The sequence below is a fragment of the Molossus molossus genome, unplaced genomic scaffold (assembly GCF_014108415.1).
Source record: "Molossus molossus isolate mMolMol1 unplaced genomic scaffold, mMolMol1.p scaffold_m16_p_12, whole genome shotgun sequence".
Lineage (NCBI taxonomy): Eukaryota > Metazoa > Chordata > Mammalia > Chiroptera > Molossidae > Molossus > Molossus molossus.
In genome coordinates, this window is record NW_023425347.1 from 95,092,763 (window position 1) to 95,105,333 (window position 12,571).

Here is a 12,571-nt window from a genome sequence, read left to right on the forward strand (position 1 = left end):
TTCCTAGAATGTGGAGCGAAAGGCCCCTTTCTGTCCCTGTTAACTCCCCGCGTTGGTAGAGGCGTTTCTCGTCAGGACGCCCGGCCTCCTCATTTGCTTGCACTTTGGTTGTAGCTCACTCTGCCTGTGTTGTGTGTGTCTGTGTGTTCCTTTGGGTTCGCTTACATTAAAAAGTGTTGTTTATTATGGGATTTTTGAAACATATACAAAAGTAGAGGAAATAGTGCCATTAACCTCATGTACCCATCATCCAGTTTCATTTTCCCAGTATTCTTTTTTACTTTTTTCTGGATTAATTTAAAGCAACTCATGTCATTTCACCCGTAAATACTTCCTAACTGAAAGGTCCTTTTTTCCCCCTTGTAGATTAAAAAAGGGCCACATGCTAAACCAGCAAATTCAGCACGGTGGGTCTTACAATTCAGACACCTAAAGTAACCACATAAGATGGTCTGAACATAAAAATTCCTAACTGCCCAGGCCGGTTTGGCTCAGCGGTTAGAGCATCGGCCCGTGGACCAGTGAGTCCTGGGTTCGGGTTCTACGAAGGGCATATACCTTGGTTGTGATTTGTCCCCGGCCCCGGTTGGGGTTGTGTGGGTGGCAACCAGTCGATGTGTCTCTCTCACATCATGTTTCTTTCTCTTCCTCCCTCTCTCTCTCCCTCCCGCTCTATCTGAAGATAAGTGCAAAAATGTCCTTGGATGAGGATAAAAAAAAAATCCTAACTAAACGCAGGTCACGGCTGGTGGTCACCCGAGGCCGGTAGCTTCCTTGACAAAGGTCAGTCTTTACCCTAAGTGAGCCTGTCTATTGTCTTTTTGCATCTAAGATAACACACCTTTGAAAGGTCAGAGCAATCTCCTTGTCCAGACCCCTCAGGGTACAATTTCCCCACAGAGCAAGAGACCACAGACCCCTCATTGTTATCTTGTTCCCCAAATATCATCTCTGTGTGCTGTAAATGTCAATTATTAACCACCCTCTACCTGCCAATGTAAAAGAAGGATGTGTCTTTCTATTTCCCCTTTTATCTAATCCCAGGGATTCCCCCCTGCCCTTTGCTTTCTCCCACTCCCTTAATCTACCGCCAGCGGATTTCATGTAACCCTCCTTAAAGCTCCTCCTTTGATTGCAAGCATAAAATAAGCTGTAAAATGCCATTCTCTGGAGCATTTTCTCAATCCGCTTAGTGTCCCAGCAATTGTCATCAGTTTGGCCCAAATAAACTCATAAAAACTCTCTACAGGTTTGGATGTTTCTTAGGTCGACACCCTTTAAATCCTCCCCCCCCATTATCACACCTCACAGTAGTTATAATAATTCCCAAATATCATCTAACCCCCAGCCCATGCTCACATTTCCTTGATTCTCTCAGATATCTTTTCACTCTTGGTTTCTTAGAATCAGGATCCACATGAGATCTACACAGTACATTTGGTGTTTGTGTCTCTAAAATCTCATCTGTTGTATAACAACAACCCCCCACCACACACACACACCTTTATTTTTTTTTTATCCTCACCTGAGGACATTTTTGCATTCATCTTCAGATAGAGCGAGAGGGAGAGAGGGAGGAAGAGAGAGAGCGAAACATCGATGTGAGAGAGACACATCGACCAGCTGCCACCCACACAACCCCAACTGGGGCCGGGGACAAACTGCAACCGTGGTACATGCCCTTAGCGGGAACCGAACCCGGGACCACAGGCCAACGCTCTAACCACTGAGCCAAACTGGCCAGGGCCATACACCTTTTTTTTTCCAGCCACTGATTTGTTGGAGAAACAAGGTTCTTTGTTATGTGCAATAGTCACATCCTGCATTTGTCTGATTGCCTCCTCGTGGCTGAACTGTTCCTCCCTTCCCCCTGTGTCCTATACACCAAGAGTTACATCTGATGAGATCCACAGAATTTTTGTTATCAAGACGGCTCCATAGGCGCTGCTGAGTGATTCCTTCTGCGTCCCCTTGTGAGCACATCACGTCTCATCATCCTTTTAGTGACACCGAGGTGGCTCCACGGGAGCAGTGCTAATAGACCGAGCCATCCACGACAAATCCCTCACCAGCTTTTGTTTCTCCCCAATAACGTGTTATTTTTATTTGTGGTCAAATGCATGTAACATAAATTTAGCATCTTAACCGGTTTCTAGGGTACAGTTCCGTCGTGTTACGTGCATTCACATTGTTGGCTGACCGTCATCTCCAGAACATCTTCCTCTTGTACACTGAAACTCTACACCCATGAAACAACTCCCTGTCTCCCCTCCCGTAGCCCCTGGCAACCACCGTCCTACTTTCTGGCTCGTGGATTTGACTACTTAGGGACCTTGTGTAAGTGGAATAATGCAGGAGTTGTCTTTCTGTGACTGACTTATTTCACTCAGTGTAATGTCATCCAGGTTCATCCAAATTGGAACATATGTCAGAATTTCCTTCCTTTTTAAGGCTGGATAACATTCCATTGTGTGTATCATCTACCGTATTTTGCTAATCCATTCATCCGTCAATGGACACTTGGGCTCTTGAACTTTTTACCTAATAGTTTTAGAATCCTTTGAGGACTGTTCCCTAGATGCATGATTGCTTTGGGTTTGCAGAGTCATGGTTTTCTGTCCTATTCCATTGGTAATGATTAGCTAGAGGTCTATAAGGAAGACATTTCCTTTAACTGTTTATTTATCATAAAATACAGTTGTTCAGGGAAGGCAGAATAAATGATTGTTCCTTCCCTTTTATCTGTCAATATTCAGAGTAAGAAGCAACTGCCAAAGTGACTAATGAGTTTTTAAAATATTATTAGGGGCCCTGGCCAGGTGGCTCACTTGGTTGGAGCGTCATCTGTATACCAAAAGGTTTGGGGTTCTATTCCCAGTCAGGGCGCATACCTAGGTTGCAGTTCAATCCCTGGTCAGGGTGCATGTGGGAGGCAACAGATCAATGTCGCTTTCTCTCTCTCTCTCTCTCCCCCTAAACACACACACACACACACACACACACACACACACACACTAAGAATCTTTGATTTAAATTATGTAGATGTGTGTCGACCCATTGACATCATTGTTTGCTTTGGGCTCACACTATGCAAGCTCAGGGGTCCATTCAGGTGGGCTCCCGTGTCCCTTGACTTTCCAGGGTGAAACCATGCGGTATTTAATGACAACCATGCATGTTTGCATCACACGGGTGTGGTCTTCAGGCAGACCTCTGTCTCAGTTTCCCTTCCCTGTCTAAGGAAGCTGGATATGATGAGCTCTGGAAGCTGGATAGGATGAGCATTTCTGCTCAAAACTCTACTTTTTGTAGCATTTTCACATATGGCTCATTCATTGAATTCTCCTAGTCTGTAACCCAGTGCAGTTATCAACAGCTTCATTTCACAAACATGAAAATTGCCACCCATGTGATACTATTTTTTTTTTCTCCCTACTGCCCCCAACCCAGTAGACTTAAAGCTGTGCTTTTCAATCAAGAATATTTTATCCCCCAGAGGACTTCTATTAAAATGTATCTTTAAATTATAGTTTACATACATCATTATATTAGTGTCGGGTATACAATACAGTGATTAGACATTTATATCTGAGGAAGTGATTGCCGCAGGGGACATTTGACAATGTCTGGAGACATTTTTTTTTTAATCCTCACCCAAGGATATTTTTCTCTTTATCTTCCGATAGAGTGGGAGGGAGAGAGAGAGAGAAAGATCAACATGAGAGGGACACATGGACTGGCTGCCTCCCACACGACCCCACCAGGGCCGGGGACCGATCGCAACTGAGGTACGTGCCCTTGATTGGAATGGAACCCGTGACTCATTGGTCCGCGGGCAGATGCTCGAACCGCTGAGCCAAACCGGCCAGGGCTGGAGACATTTTTGATGAGCACACCTGGGAAGGCTATTGGCATCTAGTTTTTAAAGCCAGAGATGCTGCTAAACATTTTTCAGTGCACAGGAGAGCCTCCCCCAATGTCAATGCTACCCGCCCAAATGTCAGTGGTGCTGAAGTTGAAAAATCCTGACGCCAATCCATAGAGATGAAATCATATTCTTCTAAATTCTATGTTCATTCACTTAAAGGGTGTCTGAGAATTCAACCAGACGCGACGTAGAATGAAGGCAAGGTCCGTCTTGTAACATATCCACAGAACCGAGCCCTACCATGTTCTTCTCCTGCTTCTGCTCCGGGCTTATTTCTGGCTCCTGCGTTGCCCCGTGAGACCTCTCTATTACTGGCCTACCGGAAGATTAATGGGCAATTTTACTGCTTTCAAGTCAGTGGAAACATTTTAGGGCTTCAATGTTTATTTTTAAGCTTGGGAGATGAACATCAAAATGAAATTTTATCCTAAATAGCAGTTAGATTTTTTTGGTCCCAATTTCTCTTTGTCATTTTATTTATTTGTTTTTGTTAATCCTCACCCAAGGATATTTTTCCATTAAATTTTTTTTAAGAGACTGGAAAAGAAAGGGGGAGAGAGGGGTGGGGGAGAGATTGTTTGCCTCCTACAGGACCCCCACTGGGGCCGAGATTGCCCGAAACCCAGGTACATGCTCTTGATCAGAATTGAACCTGAGACCCTTTGGTCTGAGGGCTGACGTTCTAACCACTGAGCCAAAATGGCCAGGGCCCATTTTATTGACTGAATGGATATTTTTAATGGACTTAGCAATATTTTATTTTATTTATTTATTTTTTGCATTTATCTTCAGATAGAGCTGGGGGGGGGGAGAACATCGATGTGAGAGAGACACATTGACTGGTTGCCACCCACACGACCCCAATTGGGGCCGGGGACAAACTGCAACCAAGGTACATGCCCTTAGCGGGAACCGAACCCGGGTCTCTCTGCTCTGCAGGTCGACGTTCTTACTGCTGAGCCAAACCGGTCAGGGGCACAATACTTTATTTTTATTTTCAATTTCATTATGTACTCATTTTGAATATAGTACAGCTTAGTGGTTAGACAATCATATACTTTATATAGTGTTCCCCTTGGTATTTCCGGTACCCCACTACACCACACATAGTTATCACAGTATTATTGACTATATTCCCTATGCTGTACTTCTATCCCCGTGACAGCATTACCTTTTAAAATGAGTAAAATTATTTCACTCTCTGCTCACAACTTCTGTAAAATGCACCTCCCTGTACCCCTTTCTGTGCTGCATCTGTGCTGGTTTAAGAGAACCCGCTGCGAGCTAACATGCATTTACCATCACCACTGCTAGACCCGTGTGCCTGCTCCTGTTCTCAGAAGTCCATCTGTGCACTGGACCTAGAATCTGATGTGAACTAATCCGCCAGAAAGAAGCACACACAAAAAGCAGCTTTTTATTTTATTTTATCTTTGGCTCTACTCTGAAAGAGGCAGGAATCAGATAAGGTGCATTTATTCCCTTGTTCACATCAGGTCTTCACATCGTTTCTCTTCCAAACACACACCTTCATGGCTTGTCATCTTTTATCCAAAAAGTAAAAGAAAAGCTTACTATCACGTCATTACATTAGTTCTCTCTTGTTTGTGTTTTCTTTCACTTTTTTTTTTCTTTATTGAGTTTAGAGAGAGAGGGAGGGAGAGGGAGAGAGAGATAGAAACATTGATGAGAGAGAATATTGATCTGCCGTCTCCTGCATGCCCCCTACTGGGGGTTTGGCTCACAACCTGGGCATGTGCCCTGACTGGGAATCGAACCGGTGACCTCTTGGTGCTCAACCACTGAGCCACACCGGCCGGGCTGTTTGTTTTCCTTTCTTTTTTTTTTTTTATCCTCACCTGAGGACATTTTTCTGTTCAGATAGAGCGGGAGGGAGAGAGAGGAAGAGAGAGAGAGAGAAACATCGATGTGAAGGGACACATCAAGTGGCTGCCACCCGCATGACCAACCAGGGCCGGGGACAAACTGCAACCGAGGTATGTGCCCTTAGCGGGAACCGAACCCGGTTCTCTCTGGACCACAGGCTGACGCTCCAACCGCTGAGCCAAACCGGCCAGGGCTGTTTAGGTTTTCTTAAAGTAGATGCTAATGATTTCTCTTGAGTGGAGAGAACTGTCGAGAATGCATTCTGAAATAAGGCATCTCGAGGATAAATACTAAGAGTATTATTGTCTTGGGTTTAAAGTCCCCACACACATCCCAAGTTTTCTGCAGTGCGAAGTCCAGCCTGTCTCAGAAGCACGCTGCGCTACTCAGCCCTGTGTTCCCTGAGGACAAAGGCTTACAGCTCACAATGGCCGTGCCATCATTGTTCTTCCCCAGATTGTATTTGAGTTGTTTTATTTGGTTATATACCCTTCCTTAGTTCCAAGTATGCTTTCAAAGAATTTAACAGTTCCCACATCCTTTGTATTTCAGTGAATACATTCCAGGTTTTAATGCTGAGTTGGGACTGGGGATGGAAGGAAAAAAGGAAGGAAGAGAAATCTGTTTTTCTCATGCCATGGAGAATTAGATTTATAGTTCTGGATTGGAGCGGGATAAGGAAACAGTCTCTGTGCAAATTACAGTTAAAAAAGAGAAAAGATAAGTACCACGTTCCAGCGATCTCCAAGGATGACTGTTCCCTGCTGCTTTTCGATGGCGCTGACACGGGTGGCCAGGCCCTAGGGCGGATGCCCCTCCGCCCAGCAGGTCTTCCTTCATCGGAGGTGGGGTTTCTCAGCCTTGGTGCTACTGACATTGGGGCAGAACCACTCTTGGCGGTGGGACTGTCCTATGCATTGTGAGATGTTTAGCAGCATCCCTGCCCTTCTAGATGCCGGCAGCAACCCCCTCCCACCGCGGTGACATCGTCAAATACCCCCTGGGCAGCAAAATCAATCCTGGTGGAGAACCACCCATCGAAGGTGAAATGTGTAGTTGGCAGGGATGTTTACGTGTCACCGGGAGCTGTAATGTTTTGTCACGTGTGGCATCTGGGGGTTGGTTGCTTTGTATCAGCGTGTCATCCATCTGGCTGCCTTCCTTGAACCTGCAGACTTGCGGGGTCTGCTTTTCCCCTTGGGGCGTTCGTATCGATGAGACGCAGGTGCTAGGCAGCCCTGTTGGCCCGGAGCGAACTCTTGCTGCAAGGGCTGCGTTTCAAGGACTTCTAGTTTGTGTGTGCACAGGTGTCTGTCCTGTAGGCTATCTGGATACCTCTGCACCCACATACGGTGTGCTCTTTCTACGGTGTTTTTCCCTCTGTCTTTCCCTCCGCTTGTTCCCCCGACTGTCACTCTCCACCGATTCCTGGAGAACCTGAGATCGATGTGCTGCGGCTCGCGGTCACTTACCATCCCGGCTTCAGGCACTCTTGGACCTCAGAGACAGGAGAACGGCTTTCTCCTTTTCGCTCGATGCGAAAGCTGCTTTGGAATGAGCTGGAGGTGTCTCGCAAACCACCACGCACACAGGCGGCAAGGCCTTTGGAAAGCATGCACTCCTCGTCATGAGGCTGTCATGAGGCTGTCGTGAGGGGTGCAGCCGTGCCCTGAGAGGCACAGGCTTCCTTACCCGGGTGGTGGACACAGCAAGGTCTGCAGCGGGTCTGGGAGCTGGAGGCCCTGGGCACAGGCTCCTCCTGGCTCCGTGGTCTTGCTTCTCTTTCTGACTGTCCGGTGCTGGGGCAATTTCAGTGGCTCACCCTCCCTGGTGATCTGTGATCTGAATGCCACATGACAAAGGAAGCTACCGGCCAACTTTGTCAATGAGCTGTAGGACTTTGGACAAGTCTCTTGTCTGCCCTGTTGAAGTATTGGGTCTGGTGCACTCACCGCTCCCTGGAGTGTGGTCCTTGAAAGCTGACCATGGCAGGTGCTTTGTGGGGGAAGAGGTTCTGTGGCCGAGGGTTCTGGAAGATGCTGTGTTCTGCAGCATCCGGAGGATCAGTATGTGCACAGCAGGGAAGACTTTCTGAAATTCTCTGCACCCGGACACCCACTGGGCTTACTTGCTACTTTCTCCAATGTTCCTTCCCCAGAGACTTCTCCTGATGCCCTGGGCCCTCCTATTCTTTACCCCGCCTCATTTTTCTTCTTGTTTTCGGACAGTCTATGTTTATTTACTTGTTCACCACCTGCCCCTCCACCCAGAATGCAGCCTCTGTGTCAGCAGGGACACGGTCCATTTGTTTGCAGCTCCTCCTTAGCACGGGGCACATAGTAGGTGCTCGACAAAAAAAAAACTATTGAATGAATAGACTTGTTTAACTTGGGGATTTCCAAATGGACCCAATCAGGGACCTTTTCACTTCCACCCATTAAAATCCAGGGCAACAAGGTTGAGGACTCACCAGGAAACAGGGTCTCTAAACTCCTGACAGCTGTGGTTCCTACGATTCACGTTCTCGGTCCCAGACACCCGGTTCTGATTGTATTGACAACACAACATTAGAGCGAAAATCAAACGAAACAGCCTGACTGCTCCGCCATGGGAGTCGCCCTCCCGAGCATGGGGTGGGGTGGGGTGGGGGCTGAGGCTGCTGCAGGCTGAGCCCGATGATGAGACCAGGCTGCCGTTTCCCGGGAGCTGGCTTCCCAGGAAGATGCCTCACAAACAGCCCATGACACCCAGTGAATTTCCCAGAATGTGTTTCCAAAAACGAGCGTACCAGGTGCAGCTTGGGCACTGGTCTCGTCCTCCCCAAAACGAGGTACCAGGTGCAGCTTAGGCACTGGTCTCTTCCTCCCCAGAACGAGCGTACCAGGTGCAGCTTAGGCACTGGTCTCTTCCTCCCCAAAACGAGGTACCAGGTGCAGCTTAGGCACTGGTCTCTTCCTCCCCAGAACGAGGTACCAGGTGCAGCTTAGGCACTGGTCTCTTCCTCCCCAAAACGAGGTACCAGGTGCAGCTTAGGCACTGGTCTCTTCCTCCCCAGAACGAGCGTACCAGGTGCAGCTTAGGCACTGGTCTCTTCCTCCCCAAAACGAGGTACCAGGTGCAGCTTAGGCACTGGTCTCGTCCTCAGGGACCCACCTTGACGTCGGGAACCTCCGTTTTGCTGCAGAGGGTCGAATTGATGGCCCAAAAGCGTACCTCTAAGCGACCGTGCCGGGATGAAAACAACGTCCTCCCTGCAGAAAGCCCATGTCTCCCCTGTCCTCTCAGAACTCTGCGCTCAAACCCTCAGCACGGTTTGTCCTGGGAGCTAAATGGTCCTTGTCAGGGCCTTTAGGGCTCTCTGTGTACTGCCCTGTTCAGCCAGTGGGTCAGCTGATCCATCCATTTCCAGGGATGCAGCCAAGTCCATGTTCAGTTTGCTGCAGGTCATTTCGACGTTGCCATCGCGTGATTTCCATCCAGGACCAGGTCACCTCAGCGCGTTTGGCCTCAAGTAACAGAAACCCACTGCAACTTACCTGGCAAAGATGGGACTGTATTGAGAGCAGCTTAGGGCGTCTTATGGGGGTGTGGCTAGGCTAAGGAGGACCCAGACCGGGAGATGCAAAGCAGCTGCTTTTTCTATGTCTTTTTTGCATAGAGCTGCCTCCTCCGCGGCCCTCTGCTTCATCCGTCTCTCCTTGCACCCAGCCTTCTCTGTGCAAACGGCTCCCCCGTGGCTTTCAAGTTTATTGTACCCAATTCAAATTGTGAGTCCAAGATGACCGTGGTCCTGTCACCCGAGGCCACGGGACCCACTTTGGGAAACACGCCCGAGCAAGAGCCCCTCCGTGGAGAGCAGGACTCGAGCCTCATACCGCGTCCCCAGAGGCTGGAACAGGGCCTGGTTTATGCAGGAGCTCGGCGCACTTTGTGGGCGGGCCCGGCTGGTTCAGCTGCGCACACACCAGGTAGCGCTCTGTCGCCCTCAGAGCTGGGACAGTCTGAGAGGAGTGAAAATCCGCTGAGAGGAGGCGGAGCACCCACTGTGGGCCCAGCCCTGCCGAGGATACCAAAGCAGGGCCTGCCTTCAAGGACGTCTGCTCAACGGAGGGGCGGAGCTAAAAAGGGGGATCTGTTGGGAGGACACAGCAGCATCTCTTATGAACAAGGGCAGAAGTACAGCTGGGGTTCCCACGGGACACGGTCAAGGACCAGGGAGTCACCCACAGACAGCCACCTCCGAGGGCTCTTGCCTGCCTCTTTCAGCAGCGAGCTTCGTTCTCCCTGCAGGGCAGGCCCATCACGATGGCCCCCAAACAGCCCCCTAAGTCCTGAGACCATGTCACCCAATGGCCTCTCCGTCCATCCCAGGACCAATTCCTGGGAGAGAAGGCCCTAGCCCAGCTCAGCTTTTGATGGGTTCTCCTGGGTCAGGTGGACACAGACTGCAGGTCCAATCAGCTGTGTCCTGGGGCGTGTAGGTCACATGGCACCAAGGTGGTTGCTGAGATGCCTCCTTAGGGGATGGGAGTGCTGGGGGATTTTCTCTTTCACCTCCATGGGCCAATCAGGGCTCTAAAACAGGTGGGTGGCCTCTTGAATCTTCTCCCTCACCTCTGTCCTCATATTTACCCTAAGAATGAAAATGTGTCCTGGCTGGTTTGGCTCAGCGGTTAGACCACTGGTCTGAGGACCAGAGTCACGGGTTCGATTCTGGTCAAGGGCACGTACCTCAGTTGCGGTTCAGTCCCCGGCCCTGGTCGGGGTTGTGCAGGAGGCAGCCAGTCGATGTGTTCCCCTCACGTCGATGTTTCTTTCTCTTTCTCTCCCTCCCTTCCTCCCACTCTATCTAAAGATAAATGGAAAAAAATATCCTCAGCTGAGGATTTCAAAAAAGGATAAAAATGGGATGCAGAGGAAAGGGCTCGGGTCTTCTGGTTTTTACCTTTTTGCTTTAAGTGAACAGGTGGAGCCCCGTGGTCTGAGCCAAGGAGCGGAGGGCTCGAGCGAGCCTTGGGGAAGTCCGCGGAGCAGAGGCCCGGCCCGGCCCTGCCCGGCAGGCGGTTTCACTTAGCCCCGCAGGTGCTGTCCTTGCCCGCCGGGCCCGTTCAGGCCTCCAGCCTATCGCTCAGGTTCGCATTCTCCCTGCCTCTGTGTTACCGGTGAACCCGTGCTCTGTGAATCTTATACGCTAACTTTCCACGATCTGTTCTGGGTAATGCGAATACTGTTCTACTCGATCGTTTCCACACACACAAAACACGTAGGGCCCCCACGGCCACTTCCACGGTACTCCTGCCCGTAGGGAGAGCTGGGAGGTGTTCAGGCCGAAGGAGGCTGGTCTCGAAGACTGAAGACTGAACCCGTATTGGTTTCCTACGGCCACTGGAACGAATTCCCACAGACTTGGTGATGGCCTAAAACAGCAGAAACGTACTGTCTCGGCTCTGGAGGCCAGGAGCCCACGCTCAGCATCGGCGGGGCTGAAACCAAGGTTTTCAGCAGGGCCGGGCTCCCTTGGGAGAACATCTGAGCTTCTCCCAACTCGGGCGGCCGCCGGTGTTCCTTGACTTGTCGCTGCATCGCTCCAGTCGCTGCCTCTGTGGTCACAGGTCCCCCTCCTCTTCTGTGCCTGTGACTGCCTCCGTCTCCCACTTGTAAGGACATTTGTGGATGATATGTAGTGCCCACCGGGATGATCCAGGTCTCCTCATCTAAAAATCCTTAACCAGGTCACGTGGGCAAAGCTTTACCTTCAAGGTAACATTCTCAGGTTCCTGGGATATTTAGGGGCACCATCCAGCCCACTGCAAGCCCCAAACCTCTCTCTCCCAAGGAGGGTCTAGGCTGGGAAGACACCTCGAAAGATGTCTACCAGAGGCCAGGTGGAGAGCCCTTTTATGTATTATTTATTTTTTTATCCTCACCCGAGGACATTTTTGCATTTATCTTCAGATAGAGCAGGAGGAAGAGAGAGAAACATCGAGTGGTTGCCACCCACATGACCCCAACCGGGGCCGGGGACGAACTACAACCGAGGTACGTGCCCTTAGTGGGAACAAAACCCAGGACTCTGGTCCACGGGCCAACGTTCTAACTGCTGAGCCAAACCATCCAGGGTGAGAGCCCTTTTAAAAAGCTGTTTCTCAGCCCTGGCCAGTTTGGCTCAGCGGTTAGAGCATCGGCCTGCGGTCCGGAGAGACCTGGGTTCGGTTCCCGCTAAGGGCACGTACTTCGGTTGCAGTTTGTCCCCGGCCCTGGTTGGTCGTGAGGGTGGCAGCCACTCGATGTGTCCCTTTCACGTCGATGTTTCTCTCTCTCTCTCTCTTCCTCTCTCTCCCTCCCACTCTGTCTGTACAAAAGATGGAAAAATGTCCTCGGGTGAGGATTAAAAAAATAAATAAATAAAATAAAAATAAATAAAAAGCTGTTTCTCAGCTCACTGGGAGCCCTGCTGGTCCCCTTTTCCTTTCCCCCCGTCAGGAGGAAGCAGAGAGAGAGACTGAAGGGACAGGCCCAGCCCAGAGCTGCACAGAGCGCCACCGACCGGCTCCGCAGTGGGCCGGGACCAGAGCGGCCCCCGGGTGTCCCCCGCCAGCAGGCAGATCCCCGTGGCTCCCTTCCTGGCAGATGATTGGCGTCAGGAAAGCGAAAGGTCGGACATTGGGAACCGCTGCCAATCCCCAGGTCAGGAGGTGACTCACTTCCACACTGCTGTCACTTCCCATCCACGGGAGCTTCAGGGAACCTCCAGGG